The 20139-nt window shown below is 41.2% G+C and overlaps 1 long non-coding RNA gene across 1 annotated transcript in view; it reads right to left on the reverse strand.

Moving 5' to 3' along the window:
• Positions 1-14213: 14213 nt before the first annotated feature.
• The window catches only part of LOC130540757 (uncharacterized), a 100830-nt gene continuing 94904 nt past the window's right edge, over positions 14214-20139 (reverse strand). The window contains exon 5 of the long non-coding RNA XR_008954747.2: positions 14214-14664. This is a non-coding gene — a long non-coding RNA (uncharacterized LOC130540757). The remainder of the gene's footprint in view (positions 14665-20139) is intronic.

Consider the following 20139-nt stretch of genomic DNA (forward strand, 5'->3'; position numbering starts at 1 on the left):
CTAAAGCTGAAAATACAGTTTTAATTTTCATTTTAAAGTTTGTCTCCTGCTTGCAAGCTGTTTCTTTTTTTCTTTGAAACAGTGTTTCGCTCTTGTTGCCCAGGCTGGAGTGCAGTGGTGCGATACCGGCTCACCACAACCTCTGCCTCCCGAGTTCAAGTGGTTCTCCTGCCTCAGCCTCCCGAGTAGCTGAGATTACAGGCATGTGCCACCATGCCTGGCTAATTTTTTGTATTTTTAAAATAGAAATGGGGTTTCTCCATGTTGGTCAGGCTGGTCTCAAACTCCTGACCTCAGGTGATCTGCCTGCCTTGGCCTCCCAAAGTGCTGGGATTACAGGTGTGAGTCACCGTGCTTGGCCTGTTTCTATCTTAATAGCCAATATTTACATCATTGCATCATCATCTAATTAGTCTAACCCTAACCCACATTGCAAGTATCATTAACAAGGCCCCCAAATACAAAGCATTTCTCTCTTGACTCAGTGGCTGCATCTGGACTGTTAAGTCACACCAGTAGTGTTTTATTTTTTATTAAGATAATTATAATTTGTATAAAGTAATATATAAACATGATTGAAAAAATAAAACATTATGGAAAGGCCTGTAACGAAATGTCCCAAACTCTCAAGGATAGTATGTTCTTGAATCCTTATCCCCACCCCGACCCCACCCATGCTTTTCCCTGAACCTGGCTCTTGGAGCTTTCTGTCTTTCTGTTCCAGGAGCGATGCACAGCTCTCATTCTGTGACCTTCCTTCTCTTGGGTAGATTCTACTGTTTGTTTCCTACATCTCACGTCTTCCTCTTAGATTATTTCCTTATTTTGCTGGAGCTCATCCTCAAGTACATTCTTAAGAAAGGGTTATGGGAAGTAAATTTTGTGAGTACTTGAATGTTTGAAAATAAATTTATTCTACATTCATGCTTGATTGTCATTTGCCTGAGAGCACAGACTCCACCTCTCTAAGTAGTAGTGCCAGTGGCAGTGGTGTGGCTCCCTGGAGGACTCAGTCGGCCACAGGTGAGTGACCGGAAATAGATGGGCTTGCCTCCTTCAGCTGCGTGTCCCTCCTTCCCTGCCTGGCCTCTGATTCCTCACTCCCTCTGTCCTGTGTGCTGTCCGTAGCCTTTGGAAATGTTGGCCTTTCTGACCCCTGACTCTTGGCTCCTGTCCCATCCCAGTGGCAGCCTTCTTCCCTGTGGCTTGCTTTCTTGAACTTCACTGCTACCCTCAGTTCATGCATCACGGACACTTTAATACACTCGAAGATCGTAGGAAGGAAAAGTATTGCTTGCAATTACAATAATTGAATAAAAAGGAAAGTACGACAGAAGTAATTAATCCCTCTGCCCTGTAAAGTTGTCTACTGGCAGACAACTTTCCCCTACTCCTGCTCAAAAAAAAACAAAAAACAAAAAACAAAAAACAAAAACACCTAAAGTTGGAGAATTCTAATACAAAGAGCAATGAACTTAAATGGAAATGGTTTGCATTTGAAGACATTTAGTTGGCAGAAGGATTATTTCAAATAAGGGGCTTCCTCCATAGATGTATGTGTTTAGAGATGAGAGAGTGAGTGGCAGAGCTGTTTAGAGCTCAAGGACGTGGAGCCACAGCCAGCAGAGGACAAAATGAAAGGCAGGCCACCCAAACATGGCTATGATTGTGCATGGCAAAGTGTGAATGGGCTTGAGAACTGGTTAGAGAAGATATAAGTGATCTTCCATATAAGGGAAGATGTAAAGTAGCTGACTGTATGGAGAGGGAGAGAGGATATATTGGAAAAATGCTGTGCTGTGAGCCCCCCACTCCCCACCCATAATGTGCTGAGTGGCTTGTTCAGCGTCCTGTTGCCTGGCCTACCTAGCAAGATCTGAAGGGTCAGGGGAGAGGAGTGGGGGTGGGGTGGGCATGAAGGTGGAGGGAAAGCAGCCGGTCTGGGCAGTGCCTGGGAAGTGCTACTCTCCCCTCTGCTGGCCTGGCTGGTCTACAGTCCTGGATCCTGGGCAGTGGTTGTAGAATCTGGGTAAGAGGAAGGCCTGGGGTCACTGAAGAGATTTTTGTCCAAGAGGGTGGCCTTCTAGGGTGAGGACTGCTCAGAATTGTGGGGGATTCCAAAATTAAGAGGGAATTCTAGAGTGACTGACTGAAGGAGAGCCACTCTGAAGGGGCATGGGGGGTAGATGGCTCAGCAGGGGAGAAAAGCCTAAGAGGAAAAGAATCTGCCAGAAGCATCTGCCCAGCTCAGAGAGCTTTCCCACCACCAAGACACAAGTAGGAGCTTTCTTTCCCCGATCTCTATTCCTTCCTTATTGCACCCTCTGGATTTGCCATGTAGCCTTCAGAAATGGCTTTCAGACATTGTGGATGTGGGTAGGAAGGGAGAAAAACAGCACATCCTCCCCCCAAAGCAGGCCAACCACCTGACAGCCTTAACTTGATAGAGGAGGGCAGAGGGAAGGGAGGTGAGTGAAGTATTCATTAATATATTGGACCAAACATTTCAAGTTTGAACTGAAGATGGATGGCCTCAAGTAACCATAGAGTTTTGTGTATCTAATAGCGGTGAGAAAGGGCATGGGCTTGCTCTCTTTCCGAGGTTAGGGCAATACCCACCCCCACCCCCCACCCAATGTCTAGGTTATAAGCCAGAGTGGAAAACAGAAGAAGAAGAAACATGGATTTTGAGTGCACCTCAGTAATTATGCCACATCAATGTACTGGTAAGAAGAGCTTTGGCAAGATTCTTTTATGGCTACACCCAGAGCCTTGGGCTCCTCCAACCCCACTTCCCGTGTTTCTCAGGAAAGGCTCAATGAAGCTGGAGAGAAGCAGAAGGAGGGGCCAGCCCAGTGCTCTGCGTGGTGGTGGGTGGGGGCCAAGAGCGTCGAGGGCAGACTAATAGAGGCCGTGTGGGTTAGAAAGAAAATATTCGTTAGCACTTCTGGAAAATTCTATGATGCATACACTACACAACGCATTATTTTAGATTTCATTAAATGACCTATGTTCTAGTTAGAAGCCTGTAGAAAACAATAAAAATTTAGAACAACCTAAATATATAGAACAGGAAGTAGAACTGAGTAAATCAGAGTTTATTCATATGATGGAACAAGATGCAGTCATTAAAAATTATGTTTTCAAAGATATTTGATAATATGAAAAAGACACCTGATACCTTGTGTCAAAACATAGGAGATTGCCATTTCCGTATGACAAAATGGCTGAATATTAGCAATTTCTTATGATTTAATCCAGTAATAAAACTGTTACTACAATACAATACTCCAATTTTGAAGGGAAGAAACTACATAGAACTACATACAAATACAACTGAGTGTCTTCTGCATGTTAAGTTCGTTATTATTATCTCAAATCCTCAGAAGCCCTGTGGGATGGCCACTATTCTTATCTCCACTTTACAGATGAGGAAACTGAGTCTCATTGGGTTTTGAGTAGTAAATATGTTAGGCTTATTGCAAGTCCCAAGTTTAGTAGGGAGCAAGGAGAAAGCGACATTTTTTTTTCCCTTCCCTGTCACTTCAAACCCACTCCCTTCTTTCCCACCAGGGGATGTTACAGGTCCCATGGTTTTCCTGGGTGACCACAGACAGGCTTCTTCTCACCTTCATAGCCTGGTCCCCCGGTGCCTCTAACTCCTGAACACCACTTGAGCTTCCTTCCCTTCCTTCTTCCCCTTCCTTCCCCCGCTTGACTTGTAGAGAGTGGAACATGGTGTCCTCTCCCTGCCAGCCTGAGCATGCGAACCCAAGCTTCAAGGTCTCTTAGGTGTCCTGGTAGGTGCTTTCCATCTTCCATATGGCTCATGGGACACAGAACGCTTGTTCTGCCGTGGACTTTTAGGCAAAACTCTGAGACAACTGGAATAGTTGCACCTAACACTCTGTTAATCTTGCAAAGGGCCACACAGAAAATGGCAAGGCTAGATCCGAATGTAAGTCTCTCCAGCTCAGTAACCTCATCTGCCTCTCTACAGCAATTAATTTAAAAGAAAATGGTTTGAGGCCAGGCGGGGTGGCTCACGCCTATAATCCCAGCACTTTGGGAGGCCAAGGTGGGCGGATCACCTGAGGTCAGGAGTTCGAGACCAGTCTGACCAACATGGTGAAACCCCATCTCTACTAAAAATACAAAAATTAGCTGGGCATGGTGGTGCATGCCTGTAATCTCAGCTACTCAGGAGGCTGAGGCAGGAGAATTGCTTGAACCCGGGAGGCAGAGGTTGTGGTGAGCCGAGATTGTGCCACTACACTCCAGCCTGGGTAACAGAGTGAGACACTGTCCCCCCCCCAAAAAAAAAAAAAAAAAAAAAAAGTGGTTTATACTTGGCAGAAGGATTTCAAATAGGGAGCTTCCTTCACAGATGTATGTGTTTAAAGGTCAGTCAATGAGTAGTAGAGCTGTTTTGAGCTCAAGAACATGGAGCCACAGCTAGGAGAAGATTAAATGAAAAAAATTCCCAAAAAAGAAAAGAAAAAGGAAAATACCCCCACCAAGATCTCAGTCACTTTCCAAATCAAGATCCCCCACACATCTTGCTCAGCTTCTCATCCTCAACTTAGATGGTGCCAGAGATCCCAATCAAGATCATATCTAGAAGGCAGAAATCTCCAGGAAGAACTCCACCAAGACGAATGCCTGTTCTACCCAGGCCTAGGAGAAATGGCTGTGCAGTGGGAGGATGAACGCATTCATCAGCATTCTTGTCCAGGAGTAGCTCATCATCCTCTCCTGTCATTTCTGGTCACCACCAAAGAAGTCTCCCAAAAGGACATCTAGTCTCTAGTTAAGGCAATTAACTAGTGAATTAACCATTGAATTGCACACTAAACGGGTGAATTGTATGGTATATGAATTATACATCAATAAAACTATATATATACTGTGTATGTATGTGTGTGTATGTATATATATATAGTGTGTGTGTATATATATACATACAATAGAAATTCTAAGGAACCAAGCAATAAATCTAAGAAAAATTGCCAAATAATGGAGAAAATAATATGGTACATTTAAAAACATTTAAAAGGTAAACTAGAAATATGCCATATTAATAGACAGGAAGAATCATATAACAAAAACATGTCAGTTGTCCCCAAATTCAAAACAATTTGAATACAAATCTCATTTGTATTTTCAGGAAACTTGATAAACAATTCTAAGATTTAGGTAGAAGAACAAAGAAAAATGGTTAGCCAAGACAATCTAGAAGAAAAAGATGGGAATGGTTCCTCTATCAAGACTTAGGATGAAACTTAGCTAATTAAGACAATACGTTGTAGTGCAGGGATAGAAAGTTGACTAATGGAACAAATTAACGAGCCTAGAAATGGACCTGTCAATCTTTGGAAATTTGATTTATGGTGGAGAGGACGATGCAGATCAGTGGTGGAGAAGGAACTGCTCAGTGAGTGGTGCTGGGGCAATTGTCTCTCCACATAGAAAAATATGAAATTGTATCTCTGTTTCACACCATATATCAATATAAATCCCCAATGGATTAAGGGCTTAAGTGTGAAAATAAATATTTTAAAAGTTATGGCTGAGTGCGGTGGCACACACCTGTAATCCCAGCACTTTGGGAGGCCGAGGTGGGTGGATCACGAGGTCAGGAGATCAAGACCATCCTGGCTAACATGGTGAAACTCCATCTCTACTAAAAATATAAAAAATTAGCCGGGCGTGGTGGCAGGTGCCTGTAGTCCCAGCTACTCGGGAGGCTGAGGCAGGAGAATGGCGTGAACCCGGGAGGCAGAGCTTGCAGTGAGCTGAAATTGTGCCACTGCACTCCAGCCTGGGCAACAGAGCAAGACTCCGTCTCAAAAAAAAAAACAAAAAAAACCAAAAACTTTCAGTCTGGGCAACATTGTGAGACTCATCTCTACAAAAAAAATTAAACAATTAGCTAGCTGGTGTGTGCCTGTAGTCACAGCTACATGGGAGGCTGGGGTGGGAGGATTGCTTGAGCCCAGGAGGTCAGGGCTGCAGTGAGCTGTGATTGTGTCACTGCACTCCAGGTTGGGTGACAGAGCAAGATCCTGTCTCAAAAAAGAAAGAAAAGAAAATTTTTAGAAGAAAATGGAGGACAATATCTTTATTACCTTGGGATAGATAAGGATTTCTTAACTAAGACATAAAGGAAAATATTAAATTTGACTACATTGATGTTAAAAAATTTCTGTTTATTAAAGGACATCATAGAGGGAAGAATCAAGCCCCAATCTGGGATACAACTGCAACACATATAACTGATAAAAGATTAACATCCAGTGTTAGCGAAAACTCCTGTATAGCAAAGACTAGACAACCCAGTATAAGAATAGGCAAAACACTTGAACAGACATTTCACACAGAGGAAACACGCTGTGTGTTTATTTACCATCACACAGATGGTAAATAAACACGCTCAACCTCATCACTAATCAGGGAAATCTAGATCTCAACTAGAAATCATTTTATACCCAGCAGATTGGAAAAATTAAGAAGTTTGCCAATCTGAGCTTCAGAAATGATGTAAATGAAAGAAATTCACAAGCACTAGTGAGAATATAAATTGGTACATTGGAAAACAAATTGACATCATTTTGTAAAGCTGTACATTTGTATATCCTATGACAGAGCAGTTTGACTTCTAGTATATATTCTAGAGAAACTCTTGTACATGAGCATCATGAAACATAAAAGAATGTTTAATACAACCCTGTTCACGAAATAGTGAAAATGAGTGAGCATGGATGAATCTTAGTACCAGAATGCTGAGTGAGAAAAGCTAGTTTCAGAAGACTACATACCTAAAGAGACATTTTTATGAAGTTCAACAAGCAAAATGAAACCCTATATTGTTTAGTGATACATATGTTATAAAACTATATATACATAGAAGTGTATATGTATATGACTCTGTATCTGTATATATAAAAAGATAAGGAAATGATAAAACCTAACATTCAAGAAAGAGGTTATACCTGGTGGGATCACAAGGTTGGGATATAAAAGGAGTACATAGGTAGAAGCAATGGTAGTGCTTCTGTTCTGCTGCTTAAATTTCATGGCTTAATAATGGACATTTCATTTATTATTATGCTGTGTGACACATTACAAATATTCTTGTTTATGTATTAAATGCATTAAATAAGATACACATGAAAAATGCTTGTTTTAATTCTGGACTCAGATATAATTGTGCACATGAAGTGGCTTTGGTGGGTAGAATGGGGAGGGCAGCCTACAACAGCTCAGTACAATAGGGCCTGAGGCCCTTCCACCGGAAGAAGGAGCCAACTCCTCCACCCCCACATCAAGGCCTAGGATTCCAAAAGCAAAGAGGCATTTTGAGTAAGCCTTGCAGTTTTTCTCTCACTTGATCCACTCTTAGCCCACATCTGTGACCTGAAGAGAGAGAGGCGTGTAAGTAAACAGAAAAAGGTCTGTTATTAAAAACCTCACAAGTCTCTGGGGTAAAAGCTGCCCTGATTTGGAACACCTCTAACTGAATATTGTCTAAAAAGAAAAGGCAGCCATTTCTCCCTCTTTGCAGAGCTGCGAGTGCTCTGTGAGGTCTCCGAGGTAAAAGTGATGGCCCAGGATGCCCTAACAGGAGGGTGCAGGTCTGGGGAAGTGGTCCTCATGCCTCTTCCCTGTGACAGTGCCCCTTGGACAATTTAGATGCCAACAGAACTCTGCTGGGTAGAGGCTCAGTGCCCAGGGAGTGTCATGTGAGACTAGATCCTGTGTACCCACAAGAGCAAGTAAGAGAATGTTAGCCAAACCAATCTTGAGCAAGAAAAACAAAGCTAGTGGCATCACACTTCCTGATTTTAAAGCTACACTAATCAAAACAGTGTGATACTGGCATAAAAAACAGACATGTAGACCATTGGAACAGAATAGAGAGCCCTGAAATAAACCCACTTATATATGCCCAACTGATCTTTGACAAGGGTGCCAAGAACACACGATGGAGAAAGGACAGTCTCTTCAATAAACGGTGCTAGGAAAACCAGATATTCACATGCAGAAGAATGAAATTGGATCCTTATCTTGCAGCACATAAAAGTATCAACTCAAATGGATTAAAGACTTAAACATAAGACCTGAAACTAAACTACTAGAAGAAAACATACGGATAAACATTCTTGATATTGGCCTGGGCAGTGATTTTTTGGATGTGACACCAAAAGCATGGGCAACAAAGGCAAAAATAAGCAAGTGGGACAACATCAAACTAAAAAGCTTCTGCACAGGAAGAAAATAACCAACAAAACAAAAAGGCAACCTAGGGAATGGGAGAAAATATTTGCAAACCATAGATCTGATAAGGGGTTAATATTCAAAATATATAAGAAACTGAAAACAACTCAGTAGCAAAAACAAAAAACAACAAAAAACAAACAAAAAACAAATAACCCAACTAAAAAAATGGGTAAAGAGCTGATTAGACATTTATCTAAAGAAGACACACAAATAGCCAACAGGTATATAAAAAGGTCCTCAAACATCACTATTCATCAGGGAAATGCAAATCAAAACCACAATGAGACAGCACCTTCCACTTGTTAGAATGGCTGTTATCAAAAGGACAAACAATAACAGGTGTTGGTGAGGATGTGCAGCAAAGGGAATACACACTGTTGGTGGGAATGTAAGTTAGCACAGCCACTGTGGAAAACAATAAAGATTTCTCAAAAAATTAAAAACAGACCTACCATATAATCCAGCAATTCCACTTCTAGACCTGTATTCAAAGGAGGTGAAATCAGTATCTCAAAGTGATATCTGTACCCCCACTGCAGCACTATTCATAACCACCAAGATATGGAAACAACCTAAGTGTCTGTTGATGGATGAATGGATAAAGAAAATGTGATATATACATATATATTATATATACATATATATACACACACATACATATATATGCAATCAATACTCTTGTGTGTATATATATACACACATATATTATTCATAATATATAAGTATATAGTTTTATATATAATATATACACACACACACACACACAATAGAGTATTAATCAGCCACAAAAGAGAAGGAAATCCTGCCATTTGCAACAACATGGATGAAGCTGGAGGACATTACGTTAAATGAAACAAGCCAGACCCAGAAAGAAGAATACTGTATGATCTCGCTTATATGTGGAATCTAGGAGGTCAAACTGAGAGAAGCAGAGAGTAGAATGATGGTTGCCAGGGGATGGATGAGAGAGGAGTAGGAAGACACTGGTCAAAGGGTACAAAGTTTCAGTTATGTGGGATAGATAACTTCTAAACAGCATGATGACTATGGTTAATAATACTGTTATTATATATACTGAAATTTGCTAAGAGAGCAGAGATCAAGTGTTGTCACCACACACACACACGAGTAACTAGGTGAGGTGTGGATATGTTAGCTTGATTGTGGCAACCATTTCACAATATATACGTATATCAAAATATCACGTTGTACACTTCAAATGTATACACTTTTTATTTGTCAAGTATACCTCAGTAAAGCTGGAGAAAAAAATAATAATAAAGAGTAAGACCCTTGGAAATGCCTTGAGGTACTTGGTGACAGTCAATCTTCTGACCTCATCTATATCCACAACCCAGGTTATATTTCTGTTTAAGAGAATAAGGTTGTATTTTTGTTTACTGGATTATAGTGTCAGCATTAGTCTTAACTCTGTCTCCTTCTCTGTCTCTCTCTCTCTCTCTCTCTCTCTCTCTCTCTCTCTCTGTATCTAGCTCTGCTTCCCTCTCTTCCCATCTCCCTCCATCCATCTAGTAGGAATATTGCGCTGGCCTTGGTTTCCATGCTCTCTCTCCCCTATGGCTCCCTCACTCTGCCTCGGCCTGAGCGAGCATGAATCACTTCTGCTGGAGTGTGCTCTGCTGTACTGCTTTTGTTCTCAGAGCTGTGATGTAAATACGACTACTTCAGTGTTTTAATTTTCCCTTTCTCTGGTATTGTGCTTCTTAACTCAACATATTCTAAACAAATCTCTTAAGAATCTTTACACAATTGTTAGTGTTTTATGTGTAAATGCCAAGGTTGACAAACTGCTCTGAGAAATTTAATTATAAACCGAGTAAGCTTATTTGAAAATTGAAAGTGGTGTTTTATTTGCTCCTAAATATATTTACACATAAAGAGAACATAATGTGATGCCAGACCCCACGAGAGACTGAGCACACATTAATTGATGCCGATGGCAAAAGCTTAAGGGTATCATTCCATTCAAACTCTGCAGATCCAATTTAATTCAATAATGCAAATATCTGCATAGCTAATGGTTGTCAAACCTTAACAATAGTCACTTATGTCAGACAATATAATCTAAATATGAAAGATTTGAAGCATTTTTTAGAGATCGTTGCAATTTGTTGTCCTATAATGTAAGGATGTACTACCGTCTTCAACAGGCAACATGGCCTTTCAGAGTTCAGTTTTCTTAGATCAGTTTGAAATGAGATTGTCAGATCAATACATTGAAACTCTGAAATGGCAATCTCACCATTCAAACAATTATAGCTGGCTGTTTAAAACTTGCATTTTGTAAGGTAAACTTTTTACCACGGGAAGTCTGGAGACATCCTTAGATTTTAGCAGAAAGCAACAGCTTGGTTAATTACATGAACTCTGTTGGGCTACTTATTAGAATACTATTAGGTTTGTGTCAACATGATATAAACATCAATTGCTGTCTAATCTCTGTGGATCTAGAGAATTAATGTTCTGATTACAAATAATTTATGTGTGGTAAGAACAACCCTGCTGTTAATAGGAATAATTGCTGTGAATATTTTTTACAGTAAAACTGGTTTTGAACCTTCAAAGTCAGTTTTAAAGACCTCGACATTATGAGAGGATAGCAAAGAGAATACACTTTTCTTTCTAGTTAGAGCTTTTGTTAGGTTTAGCTGCCTTGTGTATAATTATCAGGTTTTTATTCTTTGCTCTATTGCTGAACAAAAAAAGAAGAAAGAAAGGAAAGAAAGAAAAAGAAAGAAGAAAGAAAGGAAAGAAAGAAAGAAAAAGAAAGAAAGAAAGAAAGGAAAAAGAAGATCTGGAACCAAACCAATTTCCAGTGGGTTAGAAGTAGAGTTGTTAGCATCTTTGAATATAAAATTCAAATTCAAGTTCAAAATATCAAGAAGATGACTTGTTGGCAAAACAAGTTAAAATTATGTTTATTGGGAACAAGAGTATATTTGAGTGGAAAGCCTACGGCAGTGAAAAGAGCCACGGATTAAGAGTGAAAAGATGCCATCCTGGCTAACACAGTGAAACCCCATCTTGACTAAAAATACAAAAAAATTAGCCAGGCGTGGTGGCGGGCGCCTGTAGTCCCAGCTACTGGGGAGGCTGAGGCGGGAGAATGGCGTGAACCTGGGAGGCAGAGCTTGCAGTGAGCTGAGATCGCGCCACTGCACTCCAGCCTGGGTGACAGAGCGAGACTCCGTCTCAACAACAACAACAAAAAAGAGTGAAAAGATGTAGGTTCTAGCACTGGCTTGAGATCCTGAAAAATTCGCCAGACCTTTCTTGGCCTCAGTTTCCTTATGTGTGAAATGGCTGATGAGACCTGGTAGTCTGTAATGTATCTTCCCAGTAAGAAAAAAATGATTTCCCTGAAACAAAACTGAGAAAGGATTCATTACATACAAATACAGAAGAATTGCTAGGGTTGCTAGTGGTAGATGAGATGACCATGTCATGTAAAAGAAGATTGTTCTTGTGCTGAGAGGCAGCCCTATGGCAACTCTCTTCATTAGATGCCCACTTGTGTCCCTCTGAATCACTCTCTGCTCTTCAACCCTGTGGATGAAAAATGATATGGGCAGATGTCTCCAACTGTTGCTGAATATGTCTACATTTCACCTTCTTGCCGTTGGGCACTCAGCGTGCAGTCAGCTCTCTTGAGGCATGCAACTGTTATACCATGTGGGAACCTCAGGCTTTGGGCTGTATCACGCTGTCATGCATTACAGAAGTGCAGCTTCATGTCACCTATGACCTTGGCACAGGATGAACTGCTATATGTTTCCAAAGATGCCTCTCTGTAGCATGACTTTTCTCGTCAGAACTTTTCCTCTAACCATGACCCTTGGGATCATTCGTTAGTTCACCTTTCCTCTTCCCTGTTCCCTGGAGATGCTGGGAATCTTTTCTACCTGGATCCAGCGGCTGTCTTTTGGGCCACACTATTTTAATGCCATATATGTACCCTGAAACACTCTCTCCTTTTAAGTCTATATCTATATCCATATTTATCTTTTGTAAAATCTCCAAGAGCATGTATAAATGTCCAGGACACTTTTATTATTGGTGCTGTTTACCTGGCTTGCATGCTCTGAACACCAGAATCTTGGTGGTAGTAGAATAGTTACTGAGGTCTTTAGTAGAAAGTCTGGTTTGGCTGCAAGAAAAAGAAAACTCCCAACTCAATTGGCTTAAACAAAAAGAAGATGCATCACATATAACAAGAAGTATGGCTCCAATGTTGACTGACTCATGAACTAAACACATCATTGAGAACCCGGGGTGGGTAAAGTAATAATCCAAGTTCAAACCTCTCAGCATCCTTGCTTGTCCTCATCATTGCAAAATGGCTGCAGCAGCTCAGTCATCACATGTTATTGTGATCATGTCAGCAGCAGAAGGGGGATTTTCCTGTGTGTGTGTGTGTGTGTGTGTGTTTGTTGTTGTTAAAAAAAAAATACCCTTTTTGTATTGCCCTCCCCAACCACCAGATTTTTCTTAGTATTTCAATGACCAGAGTTGTATGCCCCATGCCCTCACCTGTTACTGGTAAGAGGAATAAAACTATCATGGCTCCTATTTAAATGCTATCTTGTTTTATTTCACAAGTTTATTCATATAGGCATAATAAGAGGTGTTAACTAATAAATAAATACCTTTTTTTTGGTATGGCTAACAAAGCTAGAGCCACATGATATTGAAGCTTTAGAATGAACTTTTTTCTGGAGGCTTTGCACAGTTCCCAGAGGGGTAAATTTCTTATATGTGTGAGAATAATTTTTATCATTGTTATTAGCACTATTTTCTCTGAGATCCTCATATTTGTTAATATTTCTGGCCTGCTAGGAAATGAATTTACTGTCTGTGAGTCCTAATGTCACAAGTCATCTAGTGGATGAGTTTCCTAGGGAGACTTTGTAGATGTCATTCCCACATGTAAAATACAGGCTTTGTTCTGTAATAGTGAGCTTATCACATCTAATTAAAAGGAACTTTTGGCATAGGCAATACCCAATTATATTCTGGTAAGAAAGGGAAATGATCATAAGTATTAATTCCCCCCAGTGGTGAATAAGCTATATCAATTTCTTTAGCTATTTTTTTTAAATTTATGAAATAGAAAATTTCATTGTGAAAAATAAATTAAAAAGGGCACTATCCACATTATTTAATCTTTGTTATTATTGTTTTGTTGACAAGGCCAATGAATGTATGTCATACTCTACAAAATTGTTATTTTAAAATTGTCTTGATGACATATTAGCTTACAATTTATATCTCATGGGAGAAGATCGCTCATGGGATTTTTTTCTTTTGAATTTTGACAGTTCCTCTGGGACAAAATACTAGGTAAAGAGTGCTTTATTCTAGTGTGTGAGTAGATTATAATCTGTTAAACTGCGGGTGAAGGATAGATTAAGAATAACTTTTTTCTAATGTAGATTCAAATAAAATATTAATCATAATGAAAACAGTTCATTTAGTTCAATTAGTCCTAGGTAATTTTTGTTATGTTGAGCTTGGGCTTTTGATTTTTTAAGAACATTTAATACCATGAAGTTCAGTTTCTGAAAAATGTACAGTTCAGTGGATTTTAGTATATTCACAAAATGCTGCATTAATCACCAGTTTTACTGCAAAACATTTTTATCACCTCTAGAAGAAACCTCATACTCACTTTTCCCTTCCCTCAGCCCGTGGCAAGTACTAATTTACTTTCTGTCTCTATGGATTTGCCTATTCCGAATATAGCATATAAACGGAATCATAAATACATGTTTTTTTGTGCTTGGCTTCTCTCACTTAGCACAATACTTTTAAGATTCATCTGTATTGTATAGCCTGTATCAATACTTCCATTGTGTGGATGTACCACTGAATTAGTTTCCTATGGCTGCTATAACAAATTACCACAAAATTGGTTGCTTAAAACAGCACGCATTTATTGCCGTACAGTTCTGGGGGTCAGAAGTCTGAAATCAATTTCTCTTGGCTGAGATCAAGGGTCAATAGGGCCATACTTGCTCTACAGGCTCAGGGAGTGTCCATTTCTTCACCTTTTTCAGCTCCCGGTGACTGCTGGCATTCCTTGGCTTATGGCTCCTTCCTCCATCCTCCAAGCCAGCGTGTAGCATTTTGCTTCAGTTGTCACATTGCCTTCTGTTCTGTAGTCAAATCCTCCTCTACCTCCCTCATATGGGGACCCTTCAGATTACATTGGGTCCACCTGGATAATTCAGGATATGCTCCCTCTTTTAAGGTCCTCAAGGTAGCCAGGCATGGTGGGTCATGCCTGTAATCCCAGAACTTTGGGAGGCTGTGGCAGGAGGGTCGCTTGAGCTGAGGAATTCAAGACCAGACTGGGAAACATCTCTACAAGGAAAAAAAAAAAAAAAAAAAAGCCAGGTGTGGTGGCATGCAACTGTAGTCCCAGCAACTTGGGAGGCCAAGGTGGAAGGACTGCTTGAGCCCAAGAGGTTGAGGCTGCAGTGAGCCAAGATGGCACCACTACACTCCATGCTTGGGTGGCGGAATAAAACCTTGACTGGAAAAAAATTCTTAACGTGATCCCATCTGCAGAGTGCTTTTGCCATATAAGATAACAACCACAGGTTCCAGGGGTTAGGGCCACTGGAGGCCACTATTCAGTCTATCAGAACCACGGTTTGTTTATCCATCATTAATTAACGAGCATTTGGTTTGTCTACATTGTCGCTGTTATGAATAAGGCTGCTCTGAACATTCATTTACAGGCTTTATGTGGACAAGTGTCTTCAGTTCTCTTGGGTGTATACCTAAGAGTAGAAATGCTGTGTCACATGTCACAGCAATTTGAGGAATTGCCAAACTGTTTGTTTATTTATTTATTTATTTAGACGGAGTCTCGCTCTGTCGCCCAGGCTGGACTGCAGTGGCGCCATCTGGGCTCACTGCAAGCTCCGCCTCCCAGGTTCACGCCATTCTCCTGCCTCAGCCTCCTGAGTAGCTGGGACTACAGGCGCCCACCACCATGCCTGGCTAATTTTTTGTATTTTTTAGTAGAGACGGGGTTTCACCATGTTGGCCAGGACGGTCTCGGTCTCTTGACCTCATGATCCACCCACCTCAGCCTCCCAAAGTGCTGGCTGCACCATTTTCCATTTCCACTATCAATGTATGAGGGTTTCAATTTTTCCACATCCTTACCAACATTTGTTATTGTCTGTCTTTTTGAGTATAGCTATTTCAGTGGATGTGAAGTGGTGTCTCGGTGTGGTTTTGATTTGCATTTCCCTGATGACTAACGACGTTGAGCATCTTTTCATTGGCTCATTGATCATTTATCTGTCTTTCAAGAAATATCTATTGAGGTCCTTTGCCTATTCTAAAACTAGGTTATTTTGTTGAGTTGTAAGAGTTCTTTCTATATTCTAGTTATAAGTCCCTTATTAGATATAGGATTTTCAAATATTTTCTACTGTCTTGTACATTGTCTTTTCGATTTCTTCATGTTGTCCTTTGAAGCACAAAAGTTGTTAGTTTTAATGAAGTTTACCTATCTTTTCTTTTGTGCTTTTGGCATCCTATCTAGTACCATGGCGACCTACCATGGTTCAGACCAATGGGAACCACCCCTTTTGACACTTATAGCTGTGTGGGTTATCTTAGAAAAGCAGGGCTAGAACAGGTGCGGTGGCTTACGCCTGTAATCCCAGCACTTTGGGAGGCTAAGGCAGGCGGATCATGAGGTTGAGAGATCAAGACCATCCTGGCCAACACGGTGAAACCTGTCTCTACTAAAAATACGAAAACTTAGCTGGATGTGGTGGTGTGCACCTGTAGTCCCAGCTACTCAGGAAGCTGAGGCAGGAGGATTGCTTGAACCCGGGAGGCGGAGGTTGCAGTAAGCCAAGATCGTGCCACTGCACTCCAACCTGGAGACAGTGAGAATCTGTCTCAAAAAAAAAAAAAAAAAAAAGAAAAGAAAAAAGAAAAGAAAAAAAGAAAAGAAAAGCACAGCTGGCCATCACCAGGGTCCCCTGCAGGTCCCCCAGGTCAGGCAGTTATTTATCACAGTACTTGGATGGGTTTTAACCTCAGAACTCTATAAAGTCACAGAAAAATTACTTCAATGTGACAGAACCCAAACTAGGAAATAAGATCTCTTTGCAGTTTATGTTACACACACACACATACTCTCTCAACCATAATTAGACACAGCAAACCATAAATAAGACACAGCGGGGTTCACATGTCACCTTCCATCTCTCTCATGAGAGAGCTGGAGGGCGCCTTCGTCAGTGTGGATCCTGTCCAGCCTGCTCCTCTGTGAGCTCCCTGACATGGGAGCAGTGCTGTTCTGTGCTGATCTCGCCCAGCAAGTTGCTTTCTCCTTTTGAGCCTTTGTTGTCATTTGTATTAAAGTCTTGGCCTCCACTTACTCTCGATCTGTGTTCACTGAATCAACCACCCAGGGCTGTTGCTAGTGTCACATAACCTGGGAATGGCTTTACAAACAAAACAACACCCATTCCTGGGACCTGCTGCTCCTTTCTAGTCTCTGACCTGCATTCAACTGCCTCTCTATTGCATCCCTGCTTTAGCCACAGGAAGGGTGCTTTGTATTCAGCATCTTTTTTCTTTAATTAAACAAAAACAAAACTTCTGAATTGGATCTTCTGTTGTAGGGAAATGCAATGTGTGTCATTCCTGGGGGACACTCCAGTGGGCGTCTCTGCAGCTCCTGCAGCTGGCAGTGCTCACTCATTATGGCATGTCTACTGAGGCACAGGTGGGACAGGGACCCCACAGGGCCTGAGAATCATGTAGTAGGTCTTCAGCAAAGCCTGACTGAATGAGTACAGGTTAATGATGGAAACTGAGATCCTTAGAAATGGAGTAACTCTCTCTAGAGACAGAGGACGAACTAAGTGGCCTTTTCTAAGTGAGTACTCATCAATCTTTGGGGGAACAGATACCCAGTTTCATTATAATTCACTTTTCAATTTATTGGAAATACTGAATTTATTATTCAGTTTATTGATGAAACGGAAGTAACAGTCCCCTGCAGTGTGTGTATGTGTGTGTTTGCTGAAGGAGGTGGCCATGTATTTAATGGTAAATTTCAGTATCCAGAGCATTTTCTGCTTTTAGTTTTGATTTTCTTTTATGTTACTAGATACATTCTTAACGTGATCTTAATGTAGTTAAGTTAGCTTATAATGGCTACGGGATAAAATAGGCTCCTAGACAGCACATTATAATGACCCTTCTGAGAAAAGAATTACAGCAAAAGCTGGACCCAATTGTAAGAACATTAAACTTATAAAAGCATGAAATTGCTTCATAGGGTGTACATGAATTAATATCTTCTTTGCACTGGTGGTTTTCCCATATAGTACATCACTCAGGCTCAACAACACACAAGTATGCTTTTGTACCAGCGAAGATTGCATTGCAAAGCTGTATCATCTACTGGAAAAAAAAAGAATAAAAAAGAAAAAGAAATACCCAGAATAGTTTGGGCTGGTCCAGGAGTGAAGGACACTTTAAAGATTGCCTTTCTCCTGAACTCCTACCCTGCTCTCTGCCCTTTCTTGTGGACTGATGGCCTTTCATGAGTTGGCAGGACTTACCTAGCTTGATCTTCTGGTCTCATGTAAAACGCACGTTCTTATATCCAGAGGATCAGAGCCAGCCTAGACAGCCCAACACCATGCAGACAACCGTGCCATGGACACTTCAACTCAACTGCAATGTCGATTTGTTTGCAAAGATGGGCCAGTACGGTAAATGTCAAGCAACATTGCTCTGTGCAGCAGAGTCAGCCATCTTTGAACTCACCAGAAAGTACCTATGAGACTTGCGGACTTTTGAGCATATTACATTGATCATGTTGAAAGGTAGAGGCAAAAAGAACCTGTTCCTGCCTGTGTAGAAGTTTTTATTCTTTTGATTTTGAATAAGAGTAACATTTTTTGGCCAGCACTTTGAAAATGCCCCTCTCTGAAGAATGGTTCTCTAGCATACTTATAAAAGGGCGGTAACTTTTTTACTTTGGAATGACCTGCAAGGAGCTCCATCTTCCAGAACAGGTGAAAAGGGCATAGGCTCTGGAATCAGAAAAAGCACGTTTAGCTGCAGGCTCTTAACACAGCGGGCCATATTAATCTCTGTATTGTTCCAGTTTTAGTTCATGTGCTGCCAAGGCAAGCACAGCCATAGCCTTTTAACATGTTTCCTGGCTTTACTAATAAATCCACAAAAATGGGAAAGATTTAAGACTTAATATTTTTAAAATGCAGATCTGATTCTGTCACTCTCACCCCTACCCTGATTTCCTCAGTGGCTTCCCACTGCACTTGGAATAAATTCACACTCTTTGCCATGGCCTAATGGCCCTGCACAACCTGGTACTTTCTACTCTCAGACCTCACTTTATACCTCCTTTCCCTGGCCCCCAGCTCCAGTTATAGTCTCTCTTTCCTAGAACACCCCAGACTTGTTCTGCCTCTGGGCTATTGCACCTGTGATTCCCTTTGCTCGGAACTCTCTTTCCCTAGAGCTTCAGCTCTTCATATGCCTGCCTCTCACCCTTCAGATATCAGCTCAGCTGGGTGCAGTGGCTCACATTGGAATCCCAGTGTCCCCATGATTTGGGAGACCAAGGCAAGAGGATTGCTTGAGACCAGGAGTTTGAAACCAGCCTGGGCAACATAAGGAGCACCCCCTCACTACAAAATTAGCTGGGTATAGTGGTGTGCACCTGTGGTCCCAGCTTCTTGGGAGGCTGAGATAGGAGGATCACTTGAGCCTGGGAGGTCGAGGCTGCAGTGAGCCACAGCACACCAGCCAGGGTGACACAGCGAGACTCTCAGAAAAACAAACAAACAAACCAACCAAAAAACCAATCCCACTCCCTTAACAAAATTCAAATATCTAGCTCACATGAAAGTAGCACCTTTTCAGAGGTGATCCTTTTTTTTTTCTTAAGTCAACTTTTATTTTAGATTCAGGGCGTACATGTGCAGGTTTGTTACTTGTGTATATTGCATGATGCTGGTGTTTGGGGTTCATAGTTGACCCTATCCTCCAAGTAGTGAGCATAGTCCTCAATAATTAGTTTTACAACTGTTGTCCTTCTTCTCCCTCCCCCTGTATTAGTTCCCAGTGTCTATTGTTGCCATCTTTATGTCTATGAGTACCTGATATTTAGCTCCCACTCATAAGTGAGAATATGTGGTATTTGGTTTTTTGCTCCTGCATTAATAATGGCCTCCAGCTGTATCCATGTTGCTGCAAAGGACATGAATTCCTTCTTTTTAATGGCTGCATAGTATTCCCTGGTGTGTATATACTTCATTTTCTTCATCCAGTCCACCGTTGATGGGCACCTAGGTTGATTCCATGTCTTTGCTATTGTGAATAGTGCAGCAATGAACATAATGAACACATGTGTCTTTTTGGTAGAACGATTTATTTATTTTTGGATATATACCCAGTCATGGGCTTGCTTTAAGTTCCTTGAGAAATCTCCACACTGCTTTACACATTGGCTGAAGTAATTCATGTTCCCAGCAACAGTATATTAGCATCCTCTTTTCTCCATAGCCTTGCCAGCAGCTGTTATTTTTTGACTTTTTAGTAATGCTTCAGACAACAGAATTGCTGTCATGGTGGGCTATAGACTGCATTCTAGACCCTGGAGCTATTGTAGCCCACGCCCCAGACCCTGGCTCCTCAGCTGCTGTACTAACACCCATTCCTGGCACACCATCTCCAACACTGCAGTGGAGGAGGGGGTGGTGCCTGCATCCCAGGCACCAGTGCCGCTGCTGCCTCAAACCCAGGGCCCATGGTTCTTCCACA

The sequence above is a fragment of the Pan paniscus genome, chromosome 14, assembly GCF_029289425.2.
Source record: "Pan paniscus chromosome 14, NHGRI_mPanPan1-v2.0_pri, whole genome shotgun sequence".
Taxonomy (NCBI): Eukaryota; Metazoa; Chordata; class Mammalia; order Primates; family Hominidae; genus Pan; species Pan paniscus.